This window comes from Ahaetulla prasina, chromosome 9, assembly GCF_028640845.1.
Source record: "Ahaetulla prasina isolate Xishuangbanna chromosome 9, ASM2864084v1, whole genome shotgun sequence".
Classification (NCBI taxonomy): domain Eukaryota; kingdom Metazoa; phylum Chordata; class Lepidosauria; order Squamata; family Colubridae; genus Ahaetulla; species Ahaetulla prasina.
Window position 1 is genome coordinate 31,211,234 of NC_080547.1, and position 23,190 is coordinate 31,234,423.

General features: G+C 39.6%; 1 long non-coding RNA gene and 1 pseudogene across 1 annotated transcript; one reads left to right on the top strand and one right to left on the bottom strand.

Annotated features, from left to right (window-relative positions):
- Positions 1-3,701: 3,701 nt before the first annotated feature.
- Positions 3,702-9,532, bottom strand: LOC131203642 (uncharacterized). Its single transcript, XR_009156441.1, has 2 exons — positions 9,217-9,532; positions 3,702-7,861 (listed from the first exon to the last, which is right to left on the bottom strand). It is a non-coding gene; the product is annotated as an uncharacterized LOC131203642 (long non-coding RNA).
- An 89-nt stretch (positions 9,533-9,621) lies between these two features.
- LOC131203640 (uncharacterized) lies at positions 9,622-22,324 on the top strand (annotated as a pseudogene).
- Positions 22,325-23,190: the final 866 nt, after the last annotated feature.

Sequence of the window (23,190 nt, forward strand, 5' to 3'; positions counted from 1 at the left end):
TTTGATTAAATAAATAAATAATAAATAAATAAACACTCAAAGAGCCATTTGGACCCATTTTTCACAGAAAAGAAAACACTGGGAGACACAAAACCCTTCCTGTGCCTGACTATTTCTTGAGCAGCCACAAAACTACCATATGTAGTTGAATTAAACGTTCTGTTTTCTTCTGAAACTTTTCTTTTCTTGGATTTACCCTGGTTGGCCTACCAGGGGTTGAAAAGCTCAATAACTCATGTTCTGGCAGGTGTCGCACGTCAGTGGTTGTGATGCCTATTTTGAATGACAGGGAGCCACAGCAGAGGGGTGAAAGAGCCACATGTGGCTCCAGAGACATAGGTTGCAGACTCCTGGTGTAGGGTCTCCTGCTTGGGTGAGAGGTTGGACTAGATGACCCACAAGGTCCCTTCCAACTCTGTTAATCTGTAAGGTCTGAGTTAGTCTCATCTTCGGCACAAAGCCAGGCTGGTGATCTTGGGCCAGTTGTGCTCTTTCACAGATACTGTAACATCATATGTCAGCTTCTGTGAAGACCTATGTGTACCCATCTCCTCCCACTTATGACTGTATGACTGTAACTTCGTTGCTTGTATCCTTATGATTTATATTGATATTGTTTCCTGATTGCTTATTTGTACCCTATGACTATCGTTAAGTGTTGTATCATTAAGTGTTAAATTTGTACCCTATGTGTACAAACATTAAGTGTTGTAAGTGTTGTACCTTGATGAAGGTATCTTTTCTTTTATGTACACTGAGAGCATAGGCACCAAGAAAAATTCCTTGAGTGTCCAATCACACTTGGCCAATAAAAAATTCTATTCTATTCTATTCTATTCTATTCTATTCTATTCTATTCTATTCTATTCTATTCTATTCTATTCTATTCTATTCTCTCAACCTCAGGAAAGAGGAAATGGCAAACCACTTCTGAAAAGCCTGTACAAGAAAACTGCTGTTGCCAGGAGTCAAAAAAAGCACTGTCTCCTAAAAGACACGATGGATAATACCACTTCCTGCCGATGTGAAGATTTGCATTTTTAGAAGGGACAACATTGGCACCTCTAAGCTTTGGCATTCTAGAGCAGTGCCTACCTAGTCGTGGCCTAATGCTGGCCCTGACTATGGCTAAAATTTATATTGGGACAATGCAAATTTTATTCCAATACTTCTGGAGAATCTCAGAGTGAGGTTTCTTCTGCTATCAAGGAACAGCAATGCAACATTTTAAAAAACTGGTGTGCATAGTAAATATGCATGGCAGGGACGAAATGTAAAATTTGTTACTACCGGTTCTGTGGGCGTGGCTTGGTGGTAGTGGGTAATGTGACTGGGTGGGCATGGCCAACTTTTTTTTTTCTTTTAAAAGCATTTTTTCTACAACCTCTTTGGCCGAAGAGGTGGTAAAAAAAGGCTTTTAAAAGCCTCTGATGATCAGGCAACTCAGCTGGGATCGCCAGAGGAGCCTTTTTTCAGTTGAAGAGGTTGTAGAAAAAAATGCTTTTAAAGGGTTCTAATGATCCCAGCTGAGCTGCGCAATCATCAGAGGCTTTTTTTTTACTTTTAAAAGCATTTTTTGGCCGAAAATGCTTTTAAAAGTAAAAAAAAAAGTAAAAAAAAACCCTCTGATGATCACGCGGCTCAGCTGGGCATGGGTGGGGGAGGGGCAGGGATTTTTGCTACCAGTTCTCTGAACCACTCGCCACCATCACTATTGGATCAGGCGATCTGGTCCGAACTGGGAGCATTTCACCCCTGGTGCATGGGCTTGGACTTCTATCCTGATGCACGTCAATTATTCACTTTCTTGTAGAGTCAGATGACAAAATCCTAATATATTTCCCTGTTCCACTCTATATATAATAGGGCTATAATAGGGTTCACTTACTGGCATTCAGAGACATAACAGTAAGTCTGCTTAGACATCCACACACAATCTTTCATAGCCAGTGGGGTTATGGCTATGGGAAACAAGCAATCCAGAAATGTAATAGAAGAAAGTGGAGATGTCCCTCTGAACCTGAGACACACAACAAAAGAGGGACTACAATCCCCAGCCACACTTAACCTTTCTTGGATTCAAGGAGATAGTGTAACTGTACTTACCACTGAGGTGGTCCCACCTCAGGGTTCTATTCAATCCAGAGAAACATCCCATGACCCAGTCATGAATCATCCTCAAAGTACCAAAGTACTTTGTTACTTGTAGTGAGGAAGAGGATGACTCTGTTGTTCAAAGATCCAACAGGATTGGCTGTTGCATTTTCAGTCTTGGCCATAAGAATGTGTTTCTTTCTCTGACAAAAGGCAATAGGCTACTTGCTAGGCACAAGGCAGGCTATAGACCACACCGTTCGCTTCTCTAACGCCTTTCAGTTCCTACTGCTGCCTATCATATACTGCATAATAATTATGTTGATTCTGCTAATTTAACAGAAAGTAAACTTGATAATGTAATGGAAGCCTTGGAAGATTGCCAGTCTACTTCAATAACACTATTCTTCACTGGAACTGCACAAGAGCATAAGCAACTGTTATTGTGCAATAGCCTATTCTGATTATGTGGATTGGTTCTGAATCTACCACATTCAGCTTTTGGGATATCTCCGGACTGATAAAATCCAGTGAACAACCATGCTAGTTTGAAGTGTGAATACCACAAGAATACATCTTAATGTCAGAGGTTGGTTGGGAAAAGCAATAGTAAAACTTATGAATTTCGAATAGATAAGTAGCAAAAAAGCTAATTAGAATTTTAGAGAGGAATGAAAAGAAAGGGAAAGCTATCAGTAAGTGATAAATAATGGTTATCGCATTCTAATTCCTTCCAGATTTACAACAGTTTCTATTGTCTGGAGAGTTTGGAATACAATATTACAGGTTGTATCATGGGACCTGAAGAAGGAGGCATATGGGTAGTCCTTGGGTTACTATCACAATTGAGCCCAAAATTTCTGTTGCTAAACAAGACAGTTGTTAAAATGAGTTTTGGCCATTTTGCAACTTTTCTTTCCACAGTTGTTAAGTGGATCACTGCAGTTGTTAAGTTAGCAACATGGTTGTTAGTTGAATTTGGCTTCCCCATTGCTTGTCAGAAGATTGCAAAAGAGGATCACATGAGCCCGAGACACTGCGACCACCATGAGTCAGTTGCCAAGTATCTGAGTTTTGATCACATGTTCATGGGGATGCTGCAACAATCATAAGTGAGAAAAATGGTCATAAGTCCTTTCTTTCAGCATCGTCGTTACTTCAAACTACACAAATGGTTGTAAGTCAAGGACTACCTGCACTAAAACTATTCACTTGGGAACTGTGTAAGATCCTGCTGTACATCAAGGTGGGGAACCTGTGGTGTTCAAGGTGTTAATGAATATACTTTCCAACTTCCTCATCCCCAACCATGATAGTATATAAGGCAATGAAGTTGTTCTTGTGCAAAGGAGCTGCAGTTAGGCAGAAACACTTTGTACCATGTTTTCCCCATGCATTCATTAACTCACAGCTCTATTCACAGGCATTCAGGTGTTGCAGCTGCTTTTGATATTTGAGCCACACCCTGGTGTTTTCAAGGACATGCTGATGTTCAGAGGCAGTGTCACGCTGCCCAGCTTACTGTAATACTCAGGGAAAAGCGGGTGTAGGAAAAAGGTGATAAGCAAATGGAATAGAGGTGGGGAAATGGAGGTGACATCTGGAGATTTTATTTATTTATTTATTTATTTTTCGCATTTATATACCGCCCTATCTCCCTAGGGACTCAGGGCGGTTCACAGCCAGATAAAATATACATATAAATACACGATAAAACATCCATTAAAAAACTTATTACATAAGGCCGAATAATTAAAAATAGCAATACAAATAATAAAACCCCATTAAAACCAAATTAAAATTTAAAATTCTAGTCCAGTCCTGCGCAGATAAATAGATGTGTCTTAGATTAAATTAACAGCTATTACAAGCAGGCAAGAGGACTGTTATTCAACTGCCAGAAATACAAGCTATGGGGAACAGCAAATACTGTTGGAAATCTGTTTGGAGCTTTGCCAGAAGCTTGATAGTAATCAGAAAGGAAGTGGCACCTCATCCCAACTAGTACAAGAATTTTTGGGAAAAGGCAAAGGTTGTATGCAAGTTTGAGACTTCTGTTTGAACTGAGTATTAAAAAAAACCCAAGTCATCCCAAAGGTGCTTTTTCAAAAGGCAACTGGACTTTGTTTTTTCTTTAAAAAGCACTTCTGATCCAAGAAGCTTCTTGAGTTCTGATGAGGCTTCTTGGATGAGAAGTAAACTGTCTTCAAGGAAAAACAATTGCCTTTTGAAAAAGCACATTTGGAATAACCATCACCTGGATGACTGAGAATCTCCATAAACATTTAAAATACTTAGTATAAAGGAATGAGTATTACAGTGATACTTAGGTGCCAAGATCACCTTGCAAAAACTAGAAGGGTAGGGTTGACCCAGAATAATACCCTGTAGTTGGGGTAGGTGTGGGCTGCAAGCAGTGTGTACAGATTTACAGTGTGCAGTAGGTGTGGGCTGCAAGCAGTGTGTACATGGTGGTGTGTCCAGTCCTTGGAAAGCAATTAACTTGCAAAAATGGCTAGGTTGGTGAGAACACTGCAACATTATGCAAAACCTTGGATGACTATGATTCTTGTAAACCAGGAATGGGGGCCATGCCTGTTCACTAATCATTCCATTGTCTATGATCACAAGCTGTTCTTGCAGTTTATTTCACAGGTGATAAATGTTCTTCCTATGGTTGTTTTGGAATACAAAAAAATAAGACAACTAATTAAGGTGTTTTGTAGGCTTCATAGTGCGGGATTTCTCTAATCCTTTAAAGTTGCATTTTATAGGGACTTCAGAATAGAATCCAGCTTTCAGTTAGTTACTGCAGGAGTTCTCATGTTTGGTCCTACTGATGTCCCCTAAAATGAGAAATTAATTTGAGCAAACATTTCATAGGATACATTTAATGATCTCATTAGAATAGGGTTGGGATCAATCAGAAATCAATTTACCATCTACTTTTAATATTTACAATTTAATCTATGTATTGCAGAGGTTCTCAAATTTTACATGCTTGCACTGGTAAAACTCAGAATAAATATTAATGGTGCTCAAGTTTTCCCTGATCAGATTCCAAATATTTTAGCAATTCTCCCTCTAAATTGCTCACAAGCCACCATAGCTTGGGAACACTGAGATTTATCAATATGTGTCAGTCATAGCCCAAGGGATATCTTTTCATGCCACACCTGTCCTTCTGAAAACACACTTGATAACATCATTAGATAGGCCAACTTTACAGGTAAAGAAGTGGCCGTTTCAAACAAACCCTCCCTCCACAAGTCCACCCTTTAAAGTGATAAATCACTAATACAGATAATTCTCTACTTATGATCACAACTGAGTCCAAAGTTTCCATTGCTAAACAAGGCAGTTTTACCTCATTTTATTATCTTTCTTGCCATAGTTGTGCAAGTGAATCACTGCAGCTGTTAAATTAATAACATGGTTGTTAAGTGAATCTGGCTTTCCCGTTGACTTTGCTTTCCAGAAGGTTGCAAACATGACCCTTGGACAATGCAACCAGCATAAATACTTGCTGGTTCCCAAGTGTCAGTATTTTGATCATGTGACCTAGAGGTGCTGCAACAGTTCTAAATGTGAAAAACAGTCATAAGTCACCTTTTTCAGCATCATTGCAACTTTGAATGGTCACTGAATGAATGGTTGTAAGTCAAGGACTACCTGTAGACAATCCAGCAAGAGTAGTCACCATTATGCCAGAGGTAGGCGTTACATACTGTAACAATAGGCTCGCCCAGAATCGAAAATGTGAGCGCACGCATGCTAGCTTCGCTCTTGCGCGTGCCTTCCGCACATGCATGTGGCATCAAAAAAACAATGATTATATAGGACATGATAGCTCCAGGGCAGGTGGGTGGACCCAGCCACTGGTCGGAACTACCGGTTCGCCTGAACCAGTCTGAACCGGCAGCAACCCACCACTGCATTATATGCAGGTTTTCTCCTGTTCTCATCAATCCTATGAATAAGATGCATTTGTTCCTCTTTTGGGTAGTCACAATCAGTGTTTGACATGGTGGTCTTCTCACATTGCTTCTCCAATTTGTTCACGGTAATGAGATATTTAAGCTGTTATGGAGTCATCATTCATCATTTGAATTTTGGGGAAGCTGCTGTATTCTCTATGTCAGAGCTTAGATTTGGGATGGAAAAGAAAGGCAGCCTGGGTTTGAAATATGGATGCCAAAACATTTGAAACAACAAGCAGTTTAGTTTTGGACGCAGGCTCTTGTAAAAGCATTTCTCTCTCTGAGAAACAAGATTGCTCTATAACCTATATGGTGCCTCCCTTTTTCTTTGTAAGCTGATATCTGTTGCCAGTCATAAGTAGAATATTTGCCACTTCTACTGCCCAAAGAAAAATATTTGCAACAATATACTTATTTGATTTGCTAATCTGCATATACTCGCAGATAAAAAGGCATCTCTTATATGAATAAACTGCATTTGTTTTATTTTTTCCTGTCCCAATACTCAAGGTGATTTTTCTAGATATAAATGCCATATTTTGTACACACATGTATTAATGCAGTCATGTAGCCCTGGATATTTTGAATTACAATAGTACATGAAAATCAGGAGAGGTGGTATTTAGAAATATTTTGCAGAATTCATGTTTCTTTCAGCAAGATTTTATACAAAGAAGCTAATTTCAGATTATACAATTTAAAAAAAACCCTGCCCACTTGGACACTTTTAGGGAGAATTTCTATTTTTAAGAACTACAATCTTTAATTAATGCTATTAAATGCTATTTACTAAAATAAATAAATACAATAACTGTCACAATTACAAGTGTTACAGAAAACTCACTTTGGAAACAGTCACTCTTATTAATTTAAATAAGCAGATTGTACATTAGGTAATAGAACAACAACAAAAACAGCAACAAAGTTTAGAAATTAATGCTCAGCTTTTTTTTTTTTTGCAAGAAAGCGAAGTTGGATTTTCCCAGCAACCATTTTCTTTCTTCCACTTTCATGCAATGCAATGTAGTTAATATTAATTTGCACATTGTTTTATTTCCAATGTATTTTTCCTACGGTAGCTAATATCTGTCCAGCTCTCTCTGTGATTGCTATTTCTCAGATTTGCCGAGAGAATTTTGATTTAGATATAAAACATAATGTTTTCTGGGAGTGCTTCCAACATCAAAAGCAATATGTTGATTTGTAAAAGGGCATTTTGCCAACAAGTTCCTCAGCTACCCGAACACAACCAACACAAATTAGAAGTGCCTCTAGATCAGGGGTCTCCAACCTTGGCAACTTTAAGACTTGTGGACTTCAACTCCCAGAGTTCCTCAGCCACCAAAGCTGGCTGAGGAACTATGGGAGTTGAAGTCCACAAGTCTTAAAAGTTGCCAAGGTTGGAGACCCCTGCTCTAGATGGTGGCAGAGATAGGATTACACATTACAAGTGCCCCCCAAATTATCTTTTCTCCCACAACTTCTTATTCCTTTCTTGTTAAGTGATTCACTGGACTTCTGAATTGAATCACATGGTCCTTAAACAAATCTGGCTTTCCTGATTAATTTTGCTTGTTGGAAACTAATTGGGAAGGTTGAAAATGGCAATCCTATGAGCTTGTAGCACTGCAATCCGTTGTAAGTACATGCTGGTTGCCAAGTGCCTGGATTTTGATCATGTGACTCTGCTGCCATGGTTATAAATGTGATGACCATTTGTAAGTCATTTTTTTCCAGTGTCGTTGTAAATTCAGTCGTTAAACAAAGAGTTGTAAGTCAAGGACTATCTGTACAGAGAAAATAGGTTAATTCAATAACCAGACGCACTGCATATGAATACAGCCAACATCTTTGGATTAACAAAATTAGGAGGTCTTCAAGTGCAAATACCCAACTAGCAGACATAGTTTGGAAATAATGGCTTCTATAGGCTTTTGACTATGAATCACAGTCCAGGTTTTTCCATATGTCTCAAAATGTAAAACTTCGTTGTACTGAAAAGACCACTTAGAAACTCTCCGGTATGAAGGAAAATAGCATCTTAAACAACTGCTGGATAAGACTTTGAGAGTGAAAAGTCTATTAAATGGGGGGAGGGAAAAAAGAAAAATGAATGTCATTCTTCCAGAATCAGCTGTTATGCTAGTTTTGAGATCTCTGAAAAGAGTTGTCTATCTTCTTCAACTCTGTCAGTCATCAGTCCTTTATTACAATCAACGAGTGGTATTGCATTTAGAGAAGTACAAAGGTTAAAAAATATCAGATAAAATAAAACAAAATGCAACGAAGATGATGAAGGGCCTGGAGAACTTTATTATGGAGAAAGATATGGCGTTTCTGGATTTTTTAGTCTAGAAAAGAGAAGATTTGGAGGGGGGGGCATGTTGAGAGTTACAAAACAATACACAGCATGGATAAAGTGGACATGCTATTTTTCCATTTTTTTCAAAATTAGTTAGAAGTGGTGGAGATGAATGGCCATTAGTGGTGATGTGAGTAAGGCTGTCTCTGAAGACCCTCTGCAGAGAGACTAGTGGGCTTCCTTGTGCATTGGCAGACCACTGTGGGAACAGACGGCTGGACTAAATGGGCCAGGGGTCCAAAGCAACAAACCCCTGCTTCTGTGAGTCAAAACTGGAAAAAATAATAATGCAGGTAGTTCTCAATTTACAACCACAATTGAGACCAAAATGTATGTTATTAAGTGAGCAGAGGAAGCTGGCTGCCACCGCTGACACTTTTGTTAAGTGAGTTTTGCCCCCTTTTATGACCTTTCTTGCCACAGTTGTTAAGTGAAGCACTGCAATTGTTAAGTTAGTACCATGGTTGTTAAGTGGCTCTGGCTTCCCCGTTAGCTTTGCTTGTCAGAAGGTCGCAAAAGCTGATCACTGGGACACTTGAACCGTCATAAATACATGCCAGTTGCCAAGCATCTGAATTCTGATCATGTAATCGTGGGGATGCTGCCATGGTCGTAAGTATGAAACATGGTCATAAATCACTTTCAATGAAGGCAAACCCCTTTTTTCAGTGCCATCGTAACTTTGGATGGTCACTAAACAAACTGTTGTAAGTTGAAGGCCACCCGTAGTACTATGATTGGATGAGGCTAATGGAGATGGTAGCAATTGAACGAACTTACCTTAATTCTGCAGAAGAGAGACTCCTGTCTTCTATTCTGACTATTGCTGAGTGAATCTTAGCCGCTGTTTCTGAATAGATTGTTTTGGTTATCAGCTCCTTTTATTAACCCTCCTTCTAGATTTTCCTGAAGCTTAGAGTCAGAGCCTAGAAATACAGTAAAAGGTCAAATGCCCTTAAGTTGAGAAATGGTCACTTTCCGTCTTGTGGTGAATGAAAAACTCTCCTTTCCTTTCTACTTTCTGCGTCAAACTCAGAAGCAAGGCTGGGAGTCTTGGCTACGTGCCCAGGACTGTTAAAAGGTTTCCTGCCCTGTCTGGGAACAGCCCCATAGAATGTGTCATTTCTTAATCCATTCATCAGAACACAGGGTTGGTTCAGAGGCGGTTTTCAAATGGCGTAGATTCTGCTATAAACAACAGGCCATAATAGGCACTGAAGTTGCTCCACCTACTGTTAGCCACAGCATCTGGAGATTTGCGGGAGCTGAAAAAGAACACGACCAGCCTCTTTGAGAAGACAGTCTCCGAACAGCCTCTCCTCAATTTGTCGACACGAGGGTAAGTTTCTTTCATTGATTCACGACAATTAAATGCATAAATGCACACCCGGCAGCTCCGTTAGAGAAGCCACGGGTTTCCTATTGAGGTAAAACGCCTCAGCCTTGTTTGCTGGGAAGGAGCACGTTTTCCATTCATGTTATACAACTCTCTTAAGGTGATAAAACTGCCTGGCAGAGCGAAGATGATTTCATGGGATCCAGATGAATTCTGGAGGCTATTTTTTTTCACTCGGAGGACATTATGTTCTCCTTACATAATGCAATCCAGGAAAAGCGAGAGGCGATGGAAGCATCTGAAACTTCTACCCAGGGTGCTCTGCAATTAAGGGCAATCAAAACAGGCACTTTTGTTAAAAGGCTTTGTGGGTGTCTTTGATCTGGTATATTTTCTTGACTAGCAGCCGCTATATTTAGGAATTTCCCTGCCCGGAGAAGCAAAGACTGTTTTCATAGCTAGAGGGGTAAGCAGGATGTTCCTGCTGGCCCAGCATGGTTCCCTGCACTTTGTCTTTTTGAGAGAGCAAAAATCTTCTTAAATGAAAAGGAAATGGAGGAAGAAAAGAATCACAACATCGAAAGTAATTCTGGGTGGGATGCGGACATGTTCTTAAGATTTGTGTGTATGTGTGTGTTTACAAACCGGCCTGCCAAGATGCTTCTAAGTGTTGAGGAAAGAGGGAGCACCCTCTCCCCATTTATATATAAGTAGTTTCAAGGGGGAGACAATGTTTTGTTTTGATTTGGTTGATGGAGCATAGAATAACAGGCTTGCAAAGAACCTTGGAGATCTTTTAGTCCAACCCTACATCATTCCGAAATGAAATGAAAGTTGGCACTTAGTTTGCATGATTTGGCACAGGGGTATGATCAGCAACGGTATTAGGCATGAAACGGATGCCTGCCTTTATCAATAGATCTATAGCTTGGACCAAATCCACTGCAGATTTTTTTATTTTCTACCTAGTTGTTGTATCCATTCTGTTGTTCTATCCATTCTCCTAGTTGTTTTTGCAATTCTGAGGTGTTGAAAATTGGAGCGAGTTGGTAGCACCTTCTTGCATTATTTGCTATTGTTCTACATTACCAAATTATTCTGTTTCTGACAAACCGTGTTTGATACAAGATGGTAAAGCCTAGCCCATTTTGAGGTATCTTCCCTACCATGTACTAGCCACACCCATGGGTGACTATGCTACATAGCATTTACTTTTACAGATCCTTGGTAGATCCTCACCTCTTTCAAATGAATTGTTGTCATTTTAAGAATGGGTTGGTAGGAACCTAAAGCAAAAGACTTAACCGACAACATAAAAAAACCAATTAATGCACTAATACTGTGCTGATCTGTAGCTCCTATGGAAGGTTAAAAGCAATACCAGAAAGCAACATGGTATGATGAGCTCAACTGACTTTGGAGGTGGGATTCCCCTTTCCAGCCCCGATCACTTAACTGATTCATTCCCTTGTTCTGAAAGAGTTTGGTACGAATAATGATTTTAAACACATGGTCTGACACTCATGAAAAGATTTCATGAGACAGCATGTACCTTTTTTGTCCTCCTTGCTGTGTGCTGGGAAATGATTTTTAGGAAATCAAGTTTGGAACTCTTAGCTGGCAACAAACCTCAGGACGTGTTTTTATTCCATTTATTCCACTGAAGATGTAAAGAAGTTTCTGGATGCTAAAAAGGATGAGAGGAAGAGAGTGCTCTTAGTTCTCCCCAAAATTTGGATTTGATCACGAAGAACTCATAGAGCATAGAATAATATGGTTGGAAGGTCCCTTGGAGGTCTTCTAGTCCAACCCCCTGCTTGTGGCAGGAGATCCTACACCATTCCAAACAAATCACTGTCCAATCTCTTCTTGAAAACCTCCAGTGATGAAGTACCCACAACCTCCGGAGGCAAGCTGTTCTACTGATTAATTGTTCTCACTATCAGGAAATTTATCCTTAAATCTAGGTTGGATTTCTCTTTAATAATTTTCCACCCATCATTACTTGTCCTGTCCTCAGGTGCTTTGGAGAATAGGTTGACCCACCCTGTGATAGTCTCTCAAGTAATGGAAGTCTGCAATGATATCATCCCTCATCCTTCTCTTGTTAGACTAGACATAACTAGTTCCCTCAATCATTCATCATATCGCTTTGTATATTAGTTTAGGCCATGAAAAAATGTTTTCTTTAATTGTCACTGGAATCCATATTTATTTGAGAAGTGGGAGATATATTTTAAAGAAAATAAACACTCTAATATTCTTCAGAGAATTCATAGCAATTTATAAATCCTAGAAATTCACAATGTCAGACTGTTCAAGGATTTCCTAAAATTGTCTTTTGTGAGTATATAAAGTTATATATTCTGTTTTCCCCAAAATAAGACATCCCCTGATAATAAACCCAATTGGACTTTTGAGCACATGGCAATAAGGCCGAGTGCTTATTTCAGGGTTCAAAAAAATATAAGACAGGGTCTTATTTTGTGAGGGTGAAATGGTAGTCTTACACTCTTGATTTAGAGTAACACTTTTCATTTTCCAGTTCAGTTACTGAAGTTTAATATTAGAAGATATGATTTCAAGAATTGGGTTAAGGGAAACCGAATGAACAGTAAACATTTCAGAACATGTCCAGAACTTCATGTTACAATTACATTAATAAAAATTTATAGCTAAATAGCTTTTTTTTCTAGAGCAGATCTGACTTTCTGGATTGATTTTCCTTCCCTTTGCATGTTGTACCATATCATTAGAATGTTCTTTTTTTTAAATTCTTGCGGCACCCTTGCCCACATGTTCTATGGGTATAGACATCCTGGCCCAAAGTTGCGAAATAAATGTGTCACAGTGAAAGAACATGACTTTGCACTTTAAAAGAAGAAATTATTGATCAAGTTGTGCAACATAAAGTGTAACATTCTTTCTTCCATCACTTTATATTTCTAGTGAAGCAATTAGGGAATGAAACACTGAGATGAGAGGCTTAAAAGAAAACAAAGAAAAAAAAATCTCTAAAACTGTTTACCACAACACTTTAAAAATTAAGCAAAATAATATTTTTTTTTCAAATCTGTTGCACTTGATTTATCATTTTGATCTGTGAATGAGATGTTCTAACCCTAGCTCTAACCCTTCCCTTCCCTCTCCTTCCCTCCCCTTTCCCCCTTCCTCCTATATTGTTATTCCTTCCAGGAATTCAAAGAGAAGTTTACAAAGGAATAATATAAGCTTACTTACATAAAAATATACACAAGAAGCAAGTCTTTAAAACAATGAATTCAGAATTAAAACTTGTACAGTAAGAAGAAAGCAGCATAAGTAGTTGTATTAAGTAAAGAAAGACTGTTTAATGAGTATTCATGCACATGTATGCTATGTATGCATATTAGAATGCAGATGGGATTCTTCTGCTTAAGTTGACACAGAGCAGCCTGTTACACTGTCATCCCATGATCCCTGAAAGAACTCAGAGCAACGTACAGGAGTCAGGTTAACAGAGAACATGCAGTTGTGGCTGAATATAAATTTTGTAAAGGAGCCAAAACTCCAAGTCTACTGGAGTTCAGAATTGGCAGGATCACTGAGAACAACAACTTTGTTGTTGCTTCACAAATTGATAAGTGTTGATTAAGACAGAACCCATCTTCCTCCTCCTCCTCCTTTATAGGATAACACAAATATTTAAAATAGAGAAAAATGTTAACAATATCAAAATGTATTGAGCCTACTGATTGGTGAAAGAGTGGAGAAGGAGAGTTGACTAGAACTTAAAAGAAAGGCAGGGATCCAGTTTTACAACCGATGGTTGTAAAGTCTTCCTGTATTTGTAGGAACTGCCTAAACCTAAACACTTAACATCAAAACCTGGTCAAACCTTGAGCCTTGCATTGTGGGGAGGGGGGACACAGAGGCTCACACAATTGTGGGGCTGGTTGGCCCCATAAGAAACCCCTCCCCCTTCTGTTTTAACAACTGCTAATCTCCATCTTGGAATATTTCACCTTTTGTCATTTTATCATGTTATTTTTTTAATAAGTTTACACTTTTTAACCTGAAATTATTCTGATTTTAATTTTATTGATTATATTGTACACTGCCCGGAGCCTCTCTCTGAGATATAAGTGATGAAGAAATATGAAAAATAAATAAATAAAATAAAAAATAATTTCAGTGGCAAGTCCTTCATTGAAGCATGCAAAATAATTTGAGGAGAACAATTTTCCATAATGCTTAGTTGCTCTATGATAACTAAGCATATGACAAATAGGATAGGATAGGATAGGATAGGATAGGACAATGTGCACCGTAACTGTAGATGATGTACTAAAGAGTGCTAGAAGGACCAGTCCTTCAATATCACCTAATTGTTGGCATAATAACCTACTGTTTTGGTTGTTTGATTTACGCTTCTTTTTTTGTGGGAAAATGTACACAGATCAACCCATAATTTCTTTTTGTAAATTCTTTACAAAATAAATTAAATTCTACCTATGTATTCTTTGGGGATAAGAAGATGCCTCTCCTTGTTCTTAAAGTGGCACTGGGATTGGCATTTAGTCCATTTTCAGAACTTCAGTTAATTTAATCTAGTTCAATGTCATAACCTGTTCTGATGTTTCATTATTGTCCCCCAAGGCATAGAGATTGGCACTGCATGGAAATGATAATTGCCCCAAATATCAGCAATTATAGGATGGGTGGTAGGTAGGTGATGATTTTTTTGGGGGGTGGGGGGGAGTAAATAGACACATTCGTTGTGTTTTCTGTGAATGAGGGAGCTATCACTCTGATGGGAAATAAAGAACATGTTGGTCAACCATCTGATACAGCCTTCTCCATTATGGTCAAATGTTCTGTATTAATTTTGCAGATTTGCTCTGCATCTTATTTCTGCTCTGTTGTCCTTTTCAAGATGTGCAAGTGACAACCCAAGTAAAGAGATCAAGAAAGAAGACTTTTATTTGGGTCTAACAAACAAAGATAGAGGACAGGATGCAAACTAGACTCTTTTTGGCAATAAAGACTCAAAATCAATTCTCTAGATATCATGGAATGAAGTTTGGGCATTTGGAAACGATCCCAAAAACCTAAGGAGTTATGGAGGATAATGGGAAGTCTTTGTTTGAAAAAGAAAATTCCTATTTCTGTTTCCTCTTACCGTTGTCCAAGCACATAAATATAAAAAGGTTTTTTTTTTCATTTTTTAAAAAATTATCAGTCCATTGTAGAAGGAAACAGGATATGAAGCAGGCCCATTTTACCAAATCTACTGAAGAGCCAGTTCAAGGAATTGCTTTATTCTCTCTTTTCTCCCTAAAGTTTCCCGAATTTTGAAATGTCTACTCTATTCTAAACCTGTCACTTGTTATTATTTTGAATACTAGCCATCCTGGAAGCATTCCTTATTGGAAATCAAGATTAAATATCATTAAGTAAATATATGTAAACTTTATAAAGAAAACCTTGAATCCAGAAATATGTAATCTACCATTGCATGAGCAAGAGAAACTTTTCCACGGAGTAGGAGAATTATCAAGAGCTAGAAATAGATCTGGCATCTGGAAGGTTTTGTTTTTTTGTTTTTCCAGTGCCTTCGAGTCAGTGCTGACACCTGGTGACAGCCTAGAGTAAGTCCCTCTATTTTCCTTGGCAAGATTTTCAGAAGCAGTTTGTTCTTGCCTTCCTTCTTCTAAGGATTGACAGGCCCAAGGCCATCCAGCTGGCTTTGTTTAATCTTGCAGTTTGCATTCATATATCTCCATTGATTCCTGGGCTATGGGCAAAAGCGTATGTGTCACATTTTAAATTTTATTTTTATTTTTTATTTATTTATTTTGTCAAACAACAATATATATATAAGTATAAGCATGAAATAACCACACAAAATGAATACAACCAAAGGGAACATTAGGACAGGGATGGTAGGCACGCTGGTGCTCTTATGCACGCCCCTTACAGACTTCTTAGGAATGGGGTGAGGTCAACAGTAGACAGTTTTTGGTTGAAGCTTTGGGGATTTTGGGATGAGATCACGGAGTCAGGTAGTGCATTCCAGGCATTAACAACTCTGTTCCAGAAGTCATATTTTCTACAATCAAGATTGGAGTGGTTCACTTTAAGTTTGAATCTATTGTGTGCTCGTGTATTGTTGCGGTTGAAGCTGAAGTAGTCTTCGACAGGAAGGACATTGTAGAAGATGATTTTATGATTTTATACATCTACATTGAAGTAGATGTAAGGATTGTATTGTAAGAAGCCATCCCCCCCCTCCTAGAAGAATGAAATATTTAAGAATTAGGCTTACGTGAGCTTTTATTTCCCTCCCCACCCGTTGTGTAACTACCTAATCTTTTTTTGCAAATTTCATGTGATTTCAAAAGTATATGATTCTCCTGGGTTTTTGGTCATTTCCTTATCAAAGCTGATTGGTTAAGGAGAACAAGAGGCTTTACAGCAGGGGTCTCCAACCTCCGCAACTTTAAGACTTGTGGACTTCAACTCCCAGAATTCCTCAGCCAGCTCAGCTTTGATTCTCAGTCATCCAGGTTATGGTTGCCCCCGAAGGTGCTTTTTCAAGTCCATCTGCATTTAAAAGACACAGGCCACTCTTTTAGAATAGAATAGAATAGAATTTTATTGGCCAAGTGTGATTGGACACACAAGGAATTTGTCTTGGTGCATATGCTCTCAGTGTACATAAAAGAAAAGATACGTTCATCAAGGTACAACATTTACAACACAATTGATGGTCAATATATCAATATAAATCATAAGGATTGCCAGCAACAAGTTATAGTCATACAGTCATAAGTGGAAAGAGATTGGTGATGGGAACGATGAGAAGATTAATAGTAGTGCAGATTCAGTAAATAGTCTGACAGTGTTGAGGGAATTATTTGTTTAGCAGAGTGATGGCCTTCGGGGAAAAACTGTTCTTGTGTCTAGTTGTTCTGGTGTGCAGTGCTCTATAGCGTCGTTTTGAGGGTAGGAGTTGAAACAGTTTATGTCCAGGATGCGAGTGATCTGCAAATATTTTCACAGTCCTCTTCTTGATTCGTGCAGTATACAGGTCCTCAATGGAAGGCAGGTTGGTAGCAATTATTTTTTCTGCAGTTCTAATTATCCTCTGAAGTCTGTGTTTTTCTTGTTGGGTTGCAGAACCGAACCAGACAGTTATAGAGGTGCAAATGACAGACTCAATAATTCCTCTGTAGAATTGGATTGAAGACAACAAAGTCCATGTTTTGGACAGAGAGTATCGCTGGTTTGAAAAAGGAGTTAAAGAGTCCATCTATGTCAAAATTGAACAGCCCTCTTTCAATGGGGAAGGGGAGGGATATGACATCATCTATCTCCAATCTACAACACAGTCCTTTCAACAGTTCTAAGAAGGCTCCACACCAGGGGTGAAATTCAATTTTTTCCCCTACCGGTTCTGTGGGTGTGGCTTGGTGGGTGTGGCAGGGGAAGGATACTGCAAAATCCTCATTCCCTTCCCACTCCTGGGGGAAGGATATTGCAAAATCTCCATTCCCACCCCACTCTGGGGCCAGCCAGAGGTGGTATTTGCCGGTTCTCCAAACTACTTAAAATTTCCGCTACTGGTTCTCCAGAACCTGTCAGAACCTGCTGAATTTCACCCCTGCTCCACACCAATTTGCACCACTCAGGGGACCCTGATGACACAGATAAACCTCCAGCTGGCCTTAATGACTGGCTAAAAGAATGCAAATGAGCAGCTGTCTGCAAGGAGTATAAATCCTTCCATTCCTCACCATCCAGTCAGTGCTGAAGAAGCTTCTTAGATGAGAAGTGAAACGTCTTCAAAGAAAGGGGCGTGCATAAGAGCACCAGCGTGCCTACCGTTCCTGTCCCAATGTTCCCTTTGATTGCATCCAATTTGTATGGTTATTTCATGCTTATACTTATATACTGTATACTGTTGTGTTTGACAAATAAATAAAATAAAATAAAATAAAAAACCAGAAAGTTCAGTTGCCTCTTGAAAAAGCACCATTGGGACTGCGCTCCTTGATAAATTTGTGTCATTTGTGTCATACTTGCATGTCTCTCAAACTAGATGTCTTCCCCATTTTATCTTGCAGAATTGTCATCATGGGGAAATTCCTGCTGACCTGCTCAGTCGTGATTCTCTTCATTTTGCTCCAGACTGAGGAGATTGTCTCCATTTCTAAAAAAGGAAGCAGCAGACCGAGTGGCAGCAGCAGTCGAAAGCCAAGTCGACCTAGCAGACCCTCCCATAATCCTAGCAGACCCTCCCATCATCCTGTCAAGCCTGCAGAGAGACCTAGAAAACCAGCACACAAGCCACCTGAGAACAGGCCTGCCCAGCACGCACCCCCAAACAGGCCCGAGAATCCTGCAAAACTTCCTCCAAACCAGGCAAAACCTCCTCCACATAATCCCGCCAATCCACAAAATCCAGGCCACCCTCCACCTTATCCTGTCAAGCCTCAAAATCCTGCCCAACCCCCAAATAATCCTGTTAACCCAGGGAATCCCCCTCCATACAATCCTGCCCACCCCCCAAATAATCCTGTTAACCCAGGGAATCCCCCTCCATACAATCCTGCCTACCCATATCCGGTCAACCCTCAAAACCCAGCACATCCTCCACCATATCCGGTCAACCCTCAAAACCCAGCACATCCTCCACCATATCCGGTCAACCCCAAAACCCAGCCCATCCTCCACCATATCCGTCAACCCCAAAACCCAGCACATCCTCCACCATATCCGGTCAACCCCAAAACCCAGCACATCCTCCACCATATCCGGTCAACCCCCAAAACCCAGCCCATCCTCCACCATATCCGGTCAATCCCCAAAACCCAGCACATCCTCCACCATATCCAGTCAACCCCCAAAACCCAGCACATCCTCCACCATATCCGGTCAACCCTCAAAACCCAGCACATCCTCCACCATATCCGGTCAACCCCCAAAACCCAGCCCATCCTCCACCATATCCGGTCAACCCCCAAAACCCAAAACATCCTCCACCATATCCGGTCAACCCCCAAAACCCAAAACATCCTCCACCATATCCAGGCAACCCTCAAAATCCTGGGTATTTCCCAAACCAACCATATCATCCCCAAAATCCTCACTGGGGACACTATAATCCCAAACCCTGGAAACCTAAACCACCCAAGACTAATATGAAGTATGTGGCTGGAGCGGCAATTGCAGGTGCAGCGGCAGGAGCTCTTGGAGGCTACTTCCTGGGACGTGCCATGTCTAATCTGCATTTTCAATTTAACAACCTGAATGAGGAGCGATGGTGGTATGAAAATCGCCATCGTTATTCTGATCAAGTTTACTACCCCCGGTACAGCCAGCCTGTTCCACAAGATATTTTTGTGAGAGACTGTGTGAACATCACAGTGAAAGAATACATTGAGCCCACTGGGAATACAACAGAGGATGAGATGGAAGCCATAGTGGTGAAGCATGTGGTGAAGGAAATGTGCATCGAGCAGTATCGTACTTTCTCCAGCTCTCCAGAAGGAGGCAGTTCCAGACCTCACGGTGGCAACCCAATGGACCCTAAGCCAAAGGATGATGAAGTGAAATATGTAGTGGGAGAACCAGTTGTAGATGCTCCAGCGGAAGACCCTGAGAGCTACATCTTAGGCAGCCCCATAGCCAAGATGTATTTTCGTTTCAATGACAGTGAGGAAGAACGCTGGTGGAATGAAAACCGCCACCGTTTTGCCACCCATGTTTACCACCCGAACTCTAGCCAGCCAATTTCAAGAGATGTTTTCCTGAGTGAGTGTGTAAATGTCACCCTAAGAGAGTATGTGAAGCCCACTGGAAACCAAACTGAAGATGAACTGGAAGCCAGAGTGGTGACACAGGTGGCAAATGAAAAATGCATGGAGATGTACCCCCGCTTGACTGTTTTCACAATGGGAGGCAGCTACTATAATAATAAACCAGAGACAGCTACTACACTGGAGATCAGAAGTGAGTTCAAACATGGAGAAGGAGCAGCTTTTGCTAACAGTCCTGGAGGAGCCAGTGGACACAATTCCCCAAAGAATGCTGTGTCTGATTTGCATTTCTCTTTTGAGAGTGCTTTGTTTCTCATTCATCCTTTTGCCATTTCAGTCATGACCTTAATCACTCCTTTCCTGATCTTCTAAGGGCTATGCTTTCTAAGTCTCTTCCATGATTGCTACTAACTTATCAGAAGTCTGGAATATTTCTCTCTCCAGCAAGATTTTAGTTGTGGTTTTATGTTTTTCTGGAGACTGCATCAGATGCAATACATAGGCTACTTATGAATGAATTTGCCATCACAAATCAGTCTAAAGTGATTCCTTTTTTGTGTTTGTCAAGTCTAATTTAAGATGGAGACAGTGGATAATTCCCCTATTGCCTCGATCCTTCAGTGGAATCTGCTCAGTTTTCAGGAAATATTTTAGCAGTTCACATGATATTAGGAGTTGCTTTTGAGAAGGAGAGTGGGAGGGAAGGAAGGAAGGAAGGAAAGAAGGAAGGAAAGTAGGAAGAAGACTTCTGAGATTATTTAAAATGTATACATCAAGATTTGAACTGAAGGTTCCATTCAAACACACCTCAAGTCCAATCTTGGAACCAAACTGACTTTCTGAACAATAGGGATCAAACAACTGAATAGGTTCGGATGTCTTTTGTTTGACTATTTCCAAAATAGCTCTCGTCTAACGGGAGCTGATCATTCCAACACATCTCTGATTAGTCAACCATTTTTGCTGAGTGGTGAAAGCTGTCACACACCTCAAAAGAGAGGCAGGCAACATTTGATGGCGTTGCAAACTTGGGGCTGAAAAACCATGCATCTGGACGGGCTGCAAATGTTGAGTTGAACACTTTTTTTGAAACTGTAATATATCGACGTTCGAGTGTTTCCTACAGGTCTCTGAATGGTGGAAAACTGAAATATCACTTTTCAGCAATTACGGAGGGGATGGCGGGGGGAGGTGGGGTGGGATGAAGGTTGCAGAAAGAAGACTTGAGGTCACTTGTGGTCCTGCTTGATAAACTGCTTTTGTGCCTTCTTTGTCTAAATTGTCATCCCTATCCTTAAATATGACTGGGAGGTTTCGTCCAGTCATGACTAATTTGTAGACTGAGAATATTGTTTGAAAGCCAACATGGTTCCATGTTGTTTTCCATTCTTTGTTTTCCTTGACTCTTAAAGGTTATTGAATACCTAAGTGGGTTTAAACTCTAGTTGTCTTCAGAGATTCTAAATCATCCAGCTCAGGGGTCTCCAACCTTGGTCCCTTTAAGACTTGTGGACTTCAACTCCCAGAGTCCCTCAGCCAGCAAAGCTGAAGGCATGTTGAAGTCCACAAGTCTTAAAGGGACCAAGGTTGGAGACCCCTGATCTAGTTCATAGTTGTCCTAAGGTGCTCTTTTTTCTGAAAGGCAAATGGACTTTGGTTTTTTTTCTTTGAAAACATTTTAGTTCTCATCCAAGAAGCTTCTTCTGTTCTCATCCAAAAAGCTCCTTGGATGAGAAGCAAAATGTTTTCAAAGAAAAAAACCAAGAAAGTTCAGTTGCCTTTTGGAAAAAAGCACGTTTGGGCTTTTAAGCTCTAATTCTATTTTTAGTATTCTTTTTTGCCATGCTGTGATGATTGTCACAATTCAGAAGTGGAAAGAGACTTGGCTTGGATTGAAATTATTCCAAAATTGAGAGCCAGTTAACTACAATGCGGTATCAATCCGACAAACACATAAATATGTAAATAAATAAATTTGGGTTCCTAAGTGCTAGAATAGGCAGTTCATTAATGTGCTTCTTCTCTTGAAACAAAGGATGCAGTTGGATTTATTCCATTTTCCTTCCAGCTCTAGGATTCTCAAAAGGAGTTTCTGAGAAAAGAAAAGCTGTATAATTAGCTTGGCTTAAATTCTGAAGATGGATTCCCATCATGAAAGACTGCCTTCTTTAAATAAGATGTGAAGTTGAAGATTTTTTTAATCAATCCTTCATATGTTGATAAGCAGTCCCTGAACATCCTTGCTTGACTTCGCCTATCAGTAGGTGTGGTTAAGCTAGAAAAACTAATGAGGAAGCAAAACCCTTCTGTTGTCTCTGAATTTGGTTCTTGCCTTAATTCAGCTGTAAAAGGTCAGACAGACAATTTCAAGCTAGCTTTAGCATCTATTTTGTTAAGAACTAAGGAATCCTGAAGGCTAATTGAGATATAATACTGTGTTTCTGTTTCTGTTTAATTTTCCTTCTTTTTGTGGTGGAAAGAGCTATACAAGAACAGCTGGGAAATCTACCTGAGCATGAGTGTTGCAAACAAGAAGATAGGATTTTAAGCTATTTTGGTTATTCATTACAATCTAACACGCTCCATATGATATATAGTGCTCAGATTTATTTCCTTGTAGTAGGTTGATTACCTAATGTTCCAACCCAAAATTTATTTGAAGACTTTTTGACTTGCTAATCTCCATTTGCTCTTCTCACCCTTTTAGCTGAACTGCCAAATAAAAACACTGACCTGAATAACACCAAAATAGATCTGTTGGCCTTGTATTTGGTCCTTGTTTGCAAATCCACTGCTATAGTAAGGAAGAAGTTGGATTAACTGATCTAAAAAAATCCTTTCAAATGCTTACATTCTCTGACCATGTAAATATGATTAAGTAAGTTGCTTAGACTGAATTGGCTTTTCACACTACGCTAAAATAACTTGCATTGATTTAATTTTGGATTACCATGACAAGCATCCCACCTGCAAGCTTCGTAGTATCTTAAAATCATAAGAATGCCTGGTCTTCTATGTTTTGTGTGTGTGAGAGAGTGAGAGAGCGAGAGAGAGCTTGTATTACATTCATTTTCCCATACACATTTTCCCATTTCTGATATATACACCATAGACATCTTTATTAGCAAAAGTTGATAGGACTTGGGTGAGGGGCTTGACATTTGAGATGGGCAATGTATACATTTAATAAATAAATAAATCAGTAAATAGGCGAGTAAGTAAAACTAAGCCATGAATCATGTTTATCCATTTTAAAGACTGTTCTGGCTTAGCGTGATGTTCAGATCAAGGGTATGCACAGTAAAAAAGCACATTATCCAAGACCATTCTAAATTATTTGAGAAGATGATGAAACAGCCACAATCGATTTTCCTCAGAAGCAAAAATACTATTGGTCAAATGTTATACTAATTATTGTAAATCCTATCCAAATAATTATCTATCCCCAACATGCAGTTTAAAAATCTATTTGCATTCTTTTCCTAAAGCCAATGTCCAGCTGCCCAGATGATTCATTCCAATTAATTACAAAGCTGGACTCACTTGGATCCAGAATCTTGGATTTAATTCTGTGACATCTGATATTTTGGGAAAGGTTATTTTTGTATGTGTATA